Source organism: Stegodyphus dumicola, chromosome 4 (genome assembly GCF_044657685.1).
Source record: "Stegodyphus dumicola isolate Sdum_Otavi_A_Nest chromosome 4, ASM4465768v1".
NCBI classification, from domain to species: Eukaryota; Metazoa; Arthropoda; class Arachnida; order Araneae; family Eresidae; genus Stegodyphus; species Stegodyphus dumicola.
The window spans coordinates 176,211,817-176,228,542 of NC_140771.1; the positions used below are offsets into that span (position 1 = coordinate 176,211,817).

At 32.5% G+C, this 16,726-nt stretch overlaps 1 protein-coding gene across 1 annotated transcript in view; it reads right to left on the minus strand.

The window, feature by feature from the left end:
• Positions 1-5,487: 5,487 nt before the first annotated feature.
• LOC118201662 (uncharacterized) overlaps positions 5,488-16,726 on the minus strand; it is a 47,755-nt gene continuing 36,516 nt past the window's right edge. Inside the window, exon 2 of the mRNA XM_085814389.1 lies at positions 5,488-5,619. The gene's annotated coding sequence lies outside the window, so the exon portion shown is untranslated. The remainder of the gene's footprint in view (positions 5,620-16,726) is intronic.

Consider the following 16,726-nt stretch of genomic DNA (forward strand, 5'->3'; position numbering starts at 1 on the left):
AAGTCTTCCAGGAAGGCATTCCTCTCCTTAAGCAGATTGTCCTAGAATACTTTGCTTTCATCTAATCGATCCAATTCAATCGCTATTTGGATAAGGTATGTAAAAATGACTTTAAGCTAAAAAAATGGAATCCTTCCCTTTGGTGGATACTTCAAATAACAAGTATCAAAATATCATTTATTGTTGTTATAAATTACAAATAGGTAAAGAAATGACACTTTTATCTTTATAACAAATTTCCTTTTATGAAGCTAATATTTTTCCCTTCCTTTTTTCAGTCTTATGTATCTTGATGCTAAAAATAATATGAGAGGAATGAGAAAAAAGTTTTTAACTCTAGCTTTTTTTAAAAAATTAAATTCGATCTCTTAAACCCCTTAAACTAATAAATTAAGAGGAGAGTCCTTTCTTTGTAAATGAAGCTAATACAGGAAATTACACTAAGACATATTTAAAAAAATCTGATGTGTACACCACATGACTTCCTTGTACGGAATATAAAATTACACACAGTTTTTCTTGCATTTCATTTACATTTATAAGATTGAATTAAATCTACTTCGCCGACAGCGTATAAACCACAATAGAATAAATGCATTCTTTAAAATTCACTCTATTTGTTTACCATAGCGACACTCTGGCACTAGATTCATTTAACAGTATTATATTTCGTTCATATTATAATTTAGAATGCAGAAAATTTATATCATTTAAAGAATTATCTAATCGTTGCCACATGTTCTATTCAAATACTATAATAAATCTAGAATGATGTATAAAAGAAATTAAGCAAACAAAACAAAAAAGAAACAGATTTTCACAGACGATTGAGTATTTCTCATTCAATTAATTCAATTCTCACTTCGCGACAAGCCAAAAATGCATAAAAACTCAAAATATATATATTAAAAATTACGAAGTAAATCTTAAACACTTATTTCCTCGAAAAAATTCCAGAAAGGATTACGCATGATTTAATTCACAATAATAAATGAAGGCGTTATCTTTGTTGTTGCGAAGCTAAGTTTCTCTAGATTGGCAACAAATCGACTAGTCTGCTGTTTCACATGTAAACAAGCAATGGCCGCCATCAAAAAAATTATTAGCCTCAGCGGCACTTAAACGGCTTTGAAATTGTTGATAATTGTCAAACTATTGCATACAGATTTACTAAAGGCATAAAACTTTACCCAGAAGATAAAAACAACATAATTCAATCATTTTTAAAGCAAAAAATGTACAATTTACAAACATATAAGAGTAAAAAGAAACTGAGGTCACTGAGCCGGGTAACAGAGTGGATATACGTATATATAAATATATTTATATACGTTTGGTGCGGCCGATTGCAACCAAAATACGAGGTGCACATCTACATGTTATAGCAGTCCTATGCACAAAATTTCAACGTTCTGAGGCTACTCGTTTTTTAGTTATGCGAGATACGTACGTACATACGTTCGTACAGACGCCACGAAAAATTCTCTTCAGAATTCATTTTAAAGCAGTTTTATAATTTTTTGGAGGAAAAGAGTCTTTTATTCTGTCCTTAGTACAGATGTCACGCAAAAACATCGTTAAATTGCATTCGATAGCGGTCAAAATGGATATTTTCGTTGAAATATGCTGCCTGAAACTTTTCGCGATTCCAATACTTCCATTTTACTTCGTACATGGAAGTAAAAATTAAACTTAAATTCCGTTTTATTGTCAGTAGTGTAATTTAGAACCTTCAGTCAAGATTATAAGAAAAGAAATAAGACAAAAAATCTGAGTTAGGAATAAAACAGCATACCTGCCAAACCTGAAATGTGAAAAATTAGAATTTTTTCACGCGATAAAGAGTTTCCAAGAGATTTCCGTGCTGCGTGGGGACGTAATTTTAAGAGCTTCAGATTAACTTAAATTCATTTTATAATGTATATTTGAGGTTACTGAACTATTTATAATATAATTCTAATGTAAATATTAATTCTAAATTTAATATTTTTCAGCTAATTTCATAATGAAATTTTCTTATACCAAAAAAATCTCGAGTACGTAAGGAAAGCTTTTATTTATCAAAATACTTTTAAACACTATGAAAATAAAATTTTAAGGGTGTTTAATTAATAAAATTTCAGTGGGGAATTTCATAGTTTCAGGGCAGGGGAAATGCGGCCACTCTTTTATTTATCTGTTAAGTATTTTATTGTTAGCAGTTAATTTACCTTTTATTAAGCCATAAGTTTTCTTTATGAATATAAAAAATTACTTTTACTCAAGTTTTGGTGTTTTAAGCTGAAAGTTTACTTTTGGTCCAACTTCGGCAAAAAGACACAGGTCGGTGCACAAATAAACGTAATTCACTACTCTATTAAGAGTTTCAAATGTAAAAAATGGCGTCCACATTAGGCTTAGTCCACTCAACTTTTAAACTGTTGATAATTTTACACCTATTGCATGCAGATTAATTTAAGGCACTAAAACCTTAACCGGAACATAAGAACCACATAATTCAATCACTTTTAAAGCAAAAAAGCACATTTTTACCAACACATAAGAATAAAAAACTGAACTCGCCAAACCGGATAACTAAACGGGTATATATATATATATATATACGCACATTTAGTGAGCCCTATTGCAACCAAAAAGGGAGATGCACGAGTACATACTTGTATTATAGCAGTCTTATATATAAAATTTCAACGTTTTAATACTACTCGTTTTTGATTTATGCGAGATACATACATAAGTGCGTACGGATAGACGTCACGAAAAAACTCTGTTCTGACACATTTTAAATCCGTTTTACAATCCGTTTTCGGAAAAAAGTTTTTTATTCTGACCGAGTGATTCAAAAGCAATCTAAATGAATATTTTCGTTAAAATATGATACCCGAAATCTTTCGCGATTACAATAGTTCCTTTACTTCGTAAAAGGGAGTAAAAAAATCTGATGTGTACGCAACATGACTTCCTTGTACGGAATATTAAATTATACGCATTTTTATGCATTTCATTTAAACTTATATCCTCGAATTCCATTATAGATATATTTCTCGTTCAATCAATTCAGTTCTCACTTCACGGCAAGGCAAAAATATAAAAAAATTCTTAAATATGTTCATTAAAAATTGAAAAATATAAAAAACATAAAACACCAAATACAGTTAAAACTATTAAAAAAAATTGTTTACAATTAAAATTACAGTTTCTACGCAGAAAAAGCAATTCAGTCAGCAGGAAAGAAGGCACATTTTTCGCTGCACAAAACTAAAAGTTTTGTTTTGGTCCCACTCGGCAAAAAGACTCTGAAGGTGCAGAAAGAATTAATTATAGTGTACTTTTCAGATTTCAAAAGTAAACAAATATGGTTGCTATGGTAAAAAAAAAGACTTAGCCCCACTTTAACAACTTTTAAATTGATGATAATTCTACATCTATTGCATGCAGATTAACTAAAAGCATAGGAACCTTTACAGAACATTAGATTAACATAATTCAATCATTTTTATAGCAAAAAAATACCTAATTTACCAACATATAAGACGACAAAAAAAAAAAAAAAACTGAGCTCTCTGTGTCAAGTAACAGAATGGGTACACACACACACACACACACATATATATATACAGGGTGTCCCGTAAACGTTGCGATAAACTTCTGGGGAAAGTATGGCACTTCATAAGGATTAAGAATTGCATAGGAACCCATTCCCAGAAACGTCCCGGTATGCCGCCAGGGGGTGCTGTATATAAGAGATGAAAGTGAGGATTGTCTCATTCGAGCGGTAGGTACCATACGAAGAGCATGGAACGCTATACGAACCGGGAGCTTGCAGAATAGAAGCTTGTATAGAACAGCTGAGGATAATGGTCGAATGCTGCACGTATTTATCGAGAACGGTTCTCCGACAGACATCAACCACACCACAGTTTGTTTGCATTTCTACATCAAAATTTGTGCAATTACGGGTCACTAAGAAGTGGACTCATTTTGGACTGGATGTTCGTAGCCATTTGAACAGATCATTCCTGCATCGATGGATTGGGCGTGGTGGACTAGTTCCCTGGCCCCCCACGCTCACCGGATTTATCGAGCCTTGATTTCTTTTTGTGGGAAGCCATCAAAAGTGTCGTGTATCAAGATCCTGTTGTGTCTGAAATGGATCTCGAGGCAAGACTCGCCTGCGCAGCTGCTATAATCAAAGAAACTCTCGGTGTGTTTGAACACTGGAATACAGGCTGGAATTAGAACCCGGGTCGAACAACAGGCAACTTTACCATGCGGCCGCTGGTGAGTCAGAAATATCAGTGTTCAGTGATCTTATCCGCTCCTGTGATATGTACCTAATGCCGTTGACGAAATCTTATACATATCAACAGAATATCCAGAATATTGCCCTTATCTGTTTTACATAGTTTCCAGAAAGATTATAATATTTTGGCAACTGCCTTGTTATAAAAGGCCTGAAACAGCATAAATGATTTGTATTACTTTACAAGGAATGTTTTTTTCCATTTTGCATAATTATTTATTTACAGTTCCTTTTGAAATTTCGACGGTTTTATATTATAGTTTATTTGTGGATGTTTTAGAATTTCGGAGCCGTTATCCCAGTTTTTTTCGAATCTTCATATTTAAATGAAATAAAATGTCTCAGCAAAATTTATTATTACAATCTTCTTACTTACAAAAAATATAAGTTAAAATCTTCAGCTATTTCGACAGAATTAAAATATAATTTTTCGAAAAAGCATATTCAACAGATCACGAAAGTCATACAGAACTATTTTTTAAAATTAGTTAAGCTTTTATTTGAATTTTAAACATATGTTACAGATTATTATCATTCTTTCAGTATCCACACAATAAAAATCTGAAGTACAGTTTACTTAGAGTGGAAAACAAAAAATAAAATTAATCTCATAACGTTTTTTGGAAGAGAAATTCTATTACTAACCGACTTTTTCCAATAAATTTTCACGGTCAATAAATAAAAAGTACTTTAAAATCTGGTAATCTTTTTCACTCTCGTAATACATATGAATTAGCTCCAAAAGTAAGCACAATGCCAAATGCGCCATTAGCCACTTTAATACATTACTATTTCTGCTGCACTCAATTTTTATAAACTCCGTTTCCATACATTTCACTATTCTTGTTATTAGGTAGTAAAGGTAAAGGCATTCCTGGGACAGGAAGAACTCCACTGTAAAATCCTGGACTAGGGTACATGTTAAGATTATGCGGAGGTGCGTAACCAGGCATAAACATAAAATACATATTTCTGTTCCCATTGGGTGTGTTAGCATAGTCTTCTTGTATACTAGCATTATCATAATAAGTATGATCTCTTTTTATATCCTTCTTTAATGGACTTCCATTATTTCGATTCTGAGATTTGTAAAAGTTGGCATCAGCGGGTATCCAACCTTGAGTAGCTATATCATTATGATAGTAAGGATGAGTTAGATAAGAAGGCAAGGGAATAGGGGAAATATTACTCCACCAAACATCTTTACCTGAGTGCATGATGTTTGGTTCCGGTAAAGGATTTAAAGTAAACCTTTGTTTTTCTTTTCCAGTATTCAAATTTGCTTCATCACATTGGTTTTCTGAATCTTTAAATGCCTGAAAAGACACAGTGAAAGACTAATTTTACTATAGTAGCAGATTTAAAGAAAGAAAAAAAAATATCTGTAAACTTTCAGATTTTACATTACCCCCAAAGGAACGTTTTATTAACGTTTTGTGTAGTACTTTTATTTATTAAATATCATGTTCTTCACACCTAAACCATAAAATTCAATTCAAAAGCAATATCGCAAAGTAATTTTAAAATGGGCATATGTTTAGAATTTCCGATACACAGTCTCGCGAGCTGGAGATATTTTTTTTTTTTTTTTTTCGTACAGTGTTGTCATTGCTCGCTTTGAAATCGTTGAGTTTCTGAATCAAAAATTCTTTAATGTCTGACAAAATATGAAATCGATAATAAAACAAATTCAAAATTAGGGCTTCCGGATGCTCGTATGCGGAGGATATCATTCGGATGTTATTCAAAACTGGATGGCTCTAGGTACTGTTGTTTTATCACAATGCGAGAAACATACATATATTTATGCAAATTCTTCATTATTTAATTTCTTTAAATATAACACATGGGCTCTAATATTTGGTGGCAACAATCTGAAAAGTGAAACGTACATTTAAAGTTTTCGACGCAAAATGCCAAAATGAAATTGATAGCCCTTCTTTGCTAACGCCCTTTAGACTCAAAGAAAAAAAAAAAAAAAAAAAAACTAAAATTTTAATGAAAGATATTTTAATGCTTATAAAATCTTATTAATTTAAAACTGCTTTTAATTTGAATTTTATAGCTAATAATACGTTAGTTTTATGACTCATAAAAAGAAAATTTCCAACTTCGGAGTAAATTTAATACTATACAGAGACCTAAAATATAACATTCTGTATTGAAAATGACGAAACTGGTCTTCTTGAATGATAATAAAAGTTTTAAGATTTGTTTACAAAATAAGCACAACTTTTTAAATTTATTTATTTTGTCCAACTAGCTAGACATTTCTTAATTAAGTATTCATCGGAAATGTCGAACCAATCGGTCTTCTAGTCATCACTCCCTAAAACCAAACTCCAGGGTCCTTAAAATCTCATTTTTAATTATGAAACTCTCTGTTTAAACTACATGTAATCATTTTTTACTAAAATAAAATCACTGACAAGCTTGTCTTTAAAAAAAAAAAAGTTTAGGCTTATGAAAACATTCTAACTGCTTTACAAGGTGTCCGATCAAGACTGTCCGAACTCTGCACAGACTGATGCCTCACGGGGAATACATAAAAATGCCTAAAGAACTGTTAATGTATGACCTGTAGTTTTTGAAATAAATGAAAAAAAAAAGGTATGATATTATATCCGCTGCAAGAAAAAAAAAAGGAAACTTTAATGGAAATATGAGCAACGATGTTTACATATGTTAACATAAGATATTCAAAATATCCACCGCGCATATCGAGGCATGCGTGAGCGCTGTGGAATGACGTTAAGCCGTCGTTTAAATTGTAAAACTCTCAATTTACCAGTATGTTTTGCAAGGTGATAATGTGTTCAGTTCGTGAATATTGTGACACCTACTTTATCGACAGTCAATGAAACGTTAATGTCTTAAGAAGTGCCAGAAGGTATGTGCGTCGTTATCCAAGCAAACGAATGTTGGAAAATTCACGGGCTGGCTAAGCCTAAACCAAAGTTTATTTCATTCGAATTAGTGGTAAGATCATTAGAGTCTAAGACCGTAAAATAGACTTTAGTTCAAGAAAGTAGCTTCTCATCAAATTGAAAATTATAGCTATATGGGATCCCTGCTACGGGTACAGACGGTACAAAAGTTTTTGCTTTTGATGCCGATTTGCAAAAATAATATACGTGGTCACTTTGCAGTTATAGCTGAGAATTTGAAGAAATCTGAACTTTCATAATCTAAGTAGTAGATTCCAGTTCATGAATATAACAAGATTAACTGTTTTTGAAGTTTCATGAAGAAAAAAGTTTTGGAATTAGAATAAGATAAATTTTTGGAGTTATGCGACTAGGCTAAAAGGAGTTAATAGAATTTCCCAACATTATAACCTTCGTAATATGGGTATTACCATCAAGGTTGGGTCATCTGCTAGCCTTTTTAAACTGCTACACTGAGAAGGCGACATGCAGCAAACGTCAAATTTGCATGAAAGGAATCCATTTTTGCATGGTGGGATATGCAAAAAATTAGCTTTCCAAGAGCAAGCGCACAAAGCAAGTATGAATAACGCCATCTACATTGGGTAAAAATGGAAAGATTGCACAATTTTTCAATTGGAAATCGCATTTAAACGTTTATTGTTTGTGTAATGATCAATGGTATGGTTCGTGCAATGAGAAGAAACACGTGTACTGACACATGTCGGAATTCTGCCGCGGCCTTCAAGACTGCGGTTTATCATTTTGTGACACTGCTGCTCGGAATCCTATAACTGTCAGACGAATATGGAATGTATGGGTACAGGAAGGCCATACGGAACGCCATGCAGGATCACAGCGGCCCTAGACCACTAACGCCCAAGAGAACAGTCACGCTGTCCTCTCAGCCTTGCGAGATCGTACAACAACGTCACGTACTCTGGGTCTGGTAACTGGCTCGCGTGGAAGACAAGTGTCCGCATGGACAGGTACAGTTCAACCAAGATAGGAAGCTGTGCATTTCCGTAGGTATATTAAGTATGGCCGGGTCTTGCTAACTATAAAGCTTCTCCTCCAACTTTGAGGGAGAACAACTGGGGGAATCCCAGATCTTTCATCCCTCCTCACCTACCTTCAAACTCTGGACAAGACTTTCGGCTCGCCGTGTATTTTGAGTGACACCTTGCGGCACGCTTACAAATATCTCTGCATTTTCCGCAATTTGAATCAGCGTCATTAAAGCTGTACTGGCAGGGCGCTGTCCGCACGGAGAGCACGGCAACGTCTAGAGCACAATGGATTCTCAGCATGGCGACCATTAATGCGACTTTCCTTGACACTGCAGCAAAAATAGACGCGCCTACTGTGGTGAGACGAACGACGACATTGGATATAGGAGTGGCACTACTCAAGAGTCGGCCTGTAGGATAGTTTATTTCTAAGCTTCGGGCAGGCAAACGAAGAACACTGTGTGCCTTCAAGCTTTGCGATAAATATGTTTGTTTTTAATCTAGATAATTTTTTCCTCTAGACACGTTTTATTCCAGCTTGATAAAATTTTGCGCAATTCATCTTGAATCAAAATAAGAGGAAACACGTTGTCTACTTGAGAATTTTAAAGAAACTACCCCATTTCCTAAATGAAACCTCTGCATAAACACTAGGCAACGCCAGGTACTTCAGTTTACAAATAAAGCTGAAAAATAGAAGTGTATGAAAACAAATGTGAGCCGCAGTAAAAATTTGCTGTACTTTTGAAACTTTAAATTCAAAATAAATAGAAAAAAATATTGTATTATAAATTTAGAAGTCAAACAACAAAAATCAGCATTATATTTGCAAATTTTCAAAGGACTAGTTTCGATGATTTTACCGAACCATCATCTTCAGCTGCCAAAGAGCAAATGAACGAGATAAGGTATAGTGATAAGATAAGAATGGCTGGAATACGAAGAATCATATAATCCGATCCCTAAAACCCTTCACGTTCGGACCTCTCCAGAAAAGAAAAATTTCAATCAGATCGTCACAAATCCTTTCGACGAACTTAAAACAATCGCATATCGCATCTGTTGCGAATTGTGCGAGATTATAAGCTCTTCCCAAAATTCATAAAAAAGGTAATCCTTTCAAACCTATTGTATCAAATTTAGGCACTGCCTCGTACCCGTTAGCTAAATATTTAGTTTCTAGATTTTCAATTCTATTAGATAATAATATTTACACCATAGAAAATTCAATAGAGTTTGTAAAAAAAGTTAAAAGCATTTCTCCTGGAAATTTACTAGTTTCTTCTGATGTAAAATCATTATTCACTAGTGTCCCAATGGAGGATGCATTAAGATGGCTAGAAACCAGACCTCGTGAATTTCATTTCTAATGCATCGAAATTGACGAGCTCATTTTCCTTACACAACTCTGTTTGAAACAAACGCATTTTGTTTTCCAAAATAAGTATTACAAGCAAACTGAGGGATTAGCCATGGGAAGCCCTCTTAAACCTAATATCTATATGCATCTTGATATCTACATGCATTATTATGAATCAAAATTATTTGAAACTTTAAATTTCCCGGTTTGGTTCCGCTACGTGGACGATACTTTTACCCTGTTTGAAGGTAATAAGGATGATTTAAATAAAGTTCTTTTAACAATGAATTCTATTGATCCTGCTTTTCAGTTCATTTTTTGAACTTGAGACGTAATTCTCTTCTGTTCCTCGGCATTTTGGTCACACGTAACACATCCAACTTCAGTACTACTGTTTACCGTAAACCTTCATCGGTTTGCCTTCCACCACACTTCAGATCATGTCATCCGACTAAACAAAAGTTAGCTTCATTTTATTTCTTTGTTTGCCGTGCACTTCAAGATTGCTCCTTCAAATTGGCTCTTGATCAAGAACTAAATTATTTAAAAGCAGTAGCTATTGACAGGAGCTTTTAACGCAACACTGTTGACCAAGTAGTTAATAAAATATCACCTCAACACTTCAAAAGGCACACTCTTGTTTTAGGAGATTATATGAATTCTGTTGTCATTCCTTTCTTTCCATCAATTAGCTATAAAATTATACGTAGTTTACAGAAATTTAATTTTCGGGTCGTTTATTCTCCTATCAATAGAATTCTGAGTTTCATACTTAAGAACCCCATTCCGGATAAGAATTCCTGGGATATTTACAGGATTCCTTGCCAGTGTGGTTTATTTTACATTGGTCAAACTATCAAAGCCTTAAAATTTGGCGTTAAATAACATGAGGCATATATTACGAAAAAGGAAACACAGAAATCCTCTGTTGCCCAGCATTGTTGGCCCGAAAATCACGGTTTCCATTTTCTGCAGCCAAAATTACTCAAACATCTTCCATTGGTGAAGATTTTCTAGAAGCCTTTCATATTAAAAAATATCTCTGTTTTAGTTAACGACTCTAATTCCATTCAATCTTTACCTCCAGCCTTTAAGGAAATTATGTTTCAGTTTTCTTGTTTCATCAATAGACGGCGCCAGTAGCTTAACTCCCGTCCAGCCATTCTTATCACTATATTTTATCTCGTTTATTTGCTTTTTGGCAGCTGAGAATGGTGGTTCGGTAAAAGCATCGAAAACAATCTTGTGAAAATTTGAAAATATAACGCTGATTTCTGTTGTTTGATTTCTAAATTAATATTTGTTCGGCGTGTTATTTTTACCTAAAGTATTATGTTACTTTAGAAAATAATATAAGCATCATGGAAATAATAAAATTATCGCTCAATGCACGTTTTGTAAAATATCCTGTTCTAAAAGCGCACTTATTTCAAATTCCCTTGCAGAAAGGAAAAACGAAATAACGAATAAAAATTTCTGTATGTGGAATGGAAACAATATCACGTATGAATTAAATTTCCTATTCAAACTACTACAGTGTGTCACAAAAGTGATGGGACACTTGTGCTTTACAAAAGGAAACTGTAGTAAAATAATTTAAGAAAACATTTAAAAAATTCTGTGGGTGTGTTTCATACTTAAATTTAGTAACAATTTTTACATAATATACATTTTATTAAAATATTAATTTAATAAAAATATAATTGTTTAGAAAGGAGCAAAAAATGGCTCACATAAGTGATGGGACACTTACTTTTCCATCAAATATTTATCCAAAAATTTTACTTTTTAAAAGGTTTTAATATTTTGTTGGATTTCCTTTTACTTTTAAAACATGATTTAATCTTCTTGGAATGGATTCGACTAATTTTTTTTTTTTTTTTTTTTTTTTTTTTTTGTGATTTCTGGAGTGATTTTACCCCATTCTTCTTGAGGCACCGATTTTAATTGTTGTTTTGAAGAAATGGTATGTTTTCGAATTCTTGATTGCGGACGACATACACCCCCATACCATAACTCCTCCTTCACCATGTTTTACGGTTGGCACCAAGTTCTGTTTACGAAATTCTGCCCTGGGTTTTCTCCACACCAAGATTCTACCGTGAGAACCAAATATATTAAATTTACTCTCATCAACAAATATAACTTCATTCCAGTAATCAGAATTCTTATTTATGTTGGATTTTGCGAAAGCCAGTCTGAGTTTTCTATTCTTACGAAGAATTTTTTCCCGGCTGCTCTACCGTGATATCCAGCAAATCGAATTACTCTTCCAATAGTCTCAGGATTAACAATTACTCCATATAATGCTTGTAAATCAGCAGCAACTTTAGGAGCACCCATTCTTGGATTTTTTTTTTAATATTTCGAACGATAATTCGCTTTATTCCATCGGATAGCCTTGATGCTCGGCCAGGTCTTCTTTTATCCTGAATCATATGATTTTTTTATATCGTTTAATGATATTAAAAACTGTTGAATGACTCAAGTTAACTGTTTCAGCAGTTTTTCTTATAGATTTTCTACGTTCAATATGCAAATTAATAACTAATTTTCGAACTTCAGGCAAAGTTTCTTTTCGTTTAGCATTCATGGCTGCACAGAGCTAAAAAACACAAAATTCCAAAACAAACTGGAGAGAAATACTGCAGACGATTTTATAAATTACTGCCAATTGCTTTTGAGTAAAAATAAAAACCCCCAAAAATATTTTTATTGTAGTACGTAGTAGTATCTAATGGTGTCCCATCACTTATGTGAGCCATTTTTTGCTCCGTTCTAAACAATTGTATTTTTATCAAATTAGTATTTTAATATTTTGAGAAAATGTATGTTATGTAATAATTGTTACTAAATTTAAGTATGAAACACACCCACAAAAAATGTTTACATGTTTTTTTAATTTATTTTATTACGGTTTCCTTTTGTAAAGCACAAGTGTCCCATCACTTTTGTGAGACACTGTATATGATGTCGTATTTAAATTACACTAAATTTACTGTTTAAGAAGCCCATCTCCTATTAACTGATAAAGGTTTATTATGAATTTTAAATGGTATATTTTTGCAAATTAAATTAAATATTAAATTCCACATAGCGCATATTTGAACAGTATTTAAGTATAAAAACTATTTTTGAACAGAAAATATTTAATATGATATCGTTTTATTTTCAAGGCTATTTTAATAAAAATATTCTTTGCAGTTCGATTTTAATTTAAAATGCGAAGTTTTATCAAAAAAGTATAATTAATTAATTTTATGATCAATTTAATCGTTAATTAATTTAAAGTATAGAAATACTTAAAATAGTATAATGTTCGAAATTGCATATGAAAATATTTCTATATCAATGATTAGTTTCAAAATATCCATGTTTAGATTTTATCGAAAAGCCCATATTTAAAAAATATCATACACATATCTTTATTAATTTTAAAATGAGTACTTACTTGATATTTTTTTACAGGCGTGAAATTCCTGGTTTTTGAAACTTTAGTAACATGTTTTCTAAAAACGTTTCCTGACTTTCTTTTTATTAAATCCAATAAATCCCTTCGGTCCAGCATGAATAAAGGATGCTTGAATTCATGAAGATCTTCATTATAACGATTCACTTTGCGAAATCCATAGAGATTTAACTGTCTCACAAAGCTTGCAATATTCCTAGTTTTAAAAACATCATCTCGATTAAGGAATTCTTCTTGGAATTTCGGATATTTCAAAATCAGAGTATCTCCAGTAGAACCCCATCTTATTGCATCAGAATTACTTTCATTTATGATAGACCATAACTTTTCTGGGAATTTCATGTTCAAAAGTAATATCTTATTTCCTTTCCAAATCTTCCTTCTGTCATATGTATTACTCATACTAAAGCATCACCTACTTTAGTATAAAAATCGTCTGCGTCAAATTAAGAAAAATAGAACTTATATAAATGAATAAATTCTTAAGATTATTCATTATTTTGCATGCGCTAGAGCGAGATTCGAGATCTAAGATTGTTGCCATTTCGAAAAATTAATGTTTGATCGAAAGAACATGCTGTAAATTTTAAAAGAAGAAAATGTTTATTATTCAAAGAAACTTTATTTTAAACAACTTTAATTTGTAAAAGAATATTTGAAATGATCATTTTAATACCCAATATTTATTTTTTTTTTATACTTAAATCTCTAATTTTCTGTGTTTAATCTCTAACTTCAAAATTAATTTATTCTAAGTGGATTTTTTTTTTTTTATTCTCTTAACCTGAAATGCATTCTGAGATCCTACAAAATGTTAATTTTTTTATTTTATGATTTAATTTAGAAAAATAAGAATAGCAATATATTCTGATTGTATTATATACAATTACTGAAAATAAAGAGATAAAGATAATTCTCTAAGTAAGTTTATATAGCGATATAATTTGGAGACAAATACTTGCTATCTGGTGACACTAATTACCAAGCAATCTAAAGCACAATTTTTATATTTAAAAGCAATATTTAAAAAAATATGATCACAATTAGTATTTATAGCCTATTGTCAACGTTAATATAAATCATCTGCATTCAAAGCAAAATTAAGAATAAAATCGATATAAAACGAATACATTCTTGCGATTATTCAATAGTCAGCCCTTGATCAGGAGGAAGCTAACTTATTAATTATTATTTATAAGAAAATATGTTCTGTCACCAAGCTAAAACTTTCAAGGAATTAAAAGGATAAATTATTTTAAAATCATTATTTAAAAAATTTATTAGAACTCTGACAAACAAAAAATTGAGAAAATTAATTCAAAACTGAATTTCCTACTTTTGAAACAATGAACTGTGAAGAAAGAAATGGCAAGCAATCCTATTATTATTGTGAATGTTACAGGTAATGGAAGAAAGAGCTATTGTTTAGCAGTAGTAAATTTTGCAGGAATGGAAAGGAGTTTATTAGACATGCATTTTAATTCAACGGTGAAATTCGATAATCCAGTGAAAGAACATTGATTTAACACCGAAGAAAAAAAAAAAAAAAAAAAAAAAGACAGAACATGATAGTGAAATTTGGCAGCAAGATCATAGCGACTGTGCGTAATCATGATGATGAAGAAAAAAGTCTTTGACGAGATACATAAAGTAAAACCTTGGATTGTGTGTAACTTGTTTTACAAGACGGGAAATTTTTTTTTAATGGATTTAACTAGATAAACGAACAACGTCTAGCAACATGAGTTATACATATATATGCTTTGTCATCGAGAGTCAATTGATCACAACGGGGCGGATGAATGTCTTTCTTTTTGCGGGATTGTAGCTAATCGTCTCATAAACTCAGTCAATGTGCCTTACTGTTAGTGTCAATATTACAGAATTGTGATTACATAATTACTATAGCCCTATGACCCCCTTTTGTGAGCATAAATCCTTTTTTTTTTTTAGTGTGTCTCAATGTAGTGATTGTTTTTCACTAATTGTACCTGCAACAATGGCCATAAGAAGTAGAGCTGAAAACGAAAGCAGCAGGAAGAAAGAAATGATTACAGCAGTAGCGAAGATGGAAATCACGAACAAGTTATGCAAATCGTTAAGATTTTTTATAAAACGTTCACGATTTGCACAATAGTAAGAAAGAAAGAAGCAATCAGAGGTTAGATGCAGTATATGGATTATGAAATGCATTATACGCCAATATCGTTAATTGTCAGGTACGAGAGCAGAGAATAAAGAAGACTTCAAAGCAAGCAAGAAATGGTTTGATATTTTAAGAGAAGAAATCCCGTCCATAGTGTTGTGAAGCACGGAGAGGTTGTGAGTTCGGACGCTAAAGCGACTGAAGCTTTCGTGCCGAGTTCTAGAATTTCATGGCTTCCGAGTGACTAGCATCTAACAGCGATGTGACGGTGCTTTTTCGGAAAAAATATCAAAGAGGACCTATATCACAGCAGAATAGCGTACAATACCCGATCACAAGCCCATGAAAGATCGTCTCTTATTGTATGCTAATGCAAGTGAGTATTTTTAAGTCAAGCCCTAGCTGGTATATAGGTTCGAGAATCTATGACTCTTAAAGAAATACAAACTTCAGAATAGACGGTTAAACTTTACGTGGAGGTCCTATAGCAAAGCTCAGGTCCCTCATATCGTGCTCGCCGAATTGATCAAAGAGATTTTTGGTTCTGCAGAGAAAAAAAACCTTTTAGAAAAGAATTTGCAACTCAAAGTTTTGTTGCTTATGGATAATACTCTAGCTCATCCTCCAAGACTTGAAGACGAACTTCCTACAAGAATTAGAGTTCAATAAGGTCAAGTTTCTTCCTCTCAACTATTCCATCATTTAGATGAGATCATTTCAAACATTAAAAATTTTACAAAAAGGTTCTGTTTCAGCTGTGCCTCGAGATGATCAAAGGGACAAATCTTACCCCTCCAAGAGTTTTGGAAACATCATTTTCATATCCTAGTCTCAAGATTATAGATTGGAATGGACACACCAACAAATAATGGCGTAGCTAGAGAACGGCACATATGCTAAGCGCCGTTTTTCACGTGAAACATATTATACAAGCATATACACATTATTTGCCTCGTCGCAGCAGAACTCATAAAGTATTATTAAGCCAGTGATGCAGAGCTACATAAAATTTAATTTATTTAACATTAAACAACCAGGAAAACATTTGTTACAATGTGCGAAATGCTGACAAACGGTTATATTACATTTCAATTTCTTTAGAACAGTGTTTCTAAACTGCAGTTAAATGTTGCCAAATGAATTATAGAAAAAATAATTAAACATTGCGCATGCAAACAAAATCATAAAATAAATGAATTAAATAAATTTGAGTTCATAATATTAACAAGAAGGATTAAGATTTATTGACTGTACCAAATTTCAAGACAATTGTCTGTAAGAGAAGTTTATCTTCGTGGAGGCTAAAGTTCTCCACCAAGGGCCTGGGAAATGGCTCATACTCACGTTGCGAAAAGGGCAGTGGCTCATTCATTTGAATGCCTGTATACAACATTACATAACCTACATTCCACAAATGGTAAATCCCAAGAAATTCTCAAGCAACCAGTCTGTTCTTTGTAATTTTATTTCATATCGAACTACCATCATTCAGCCATTTTCAACCGCTCGAT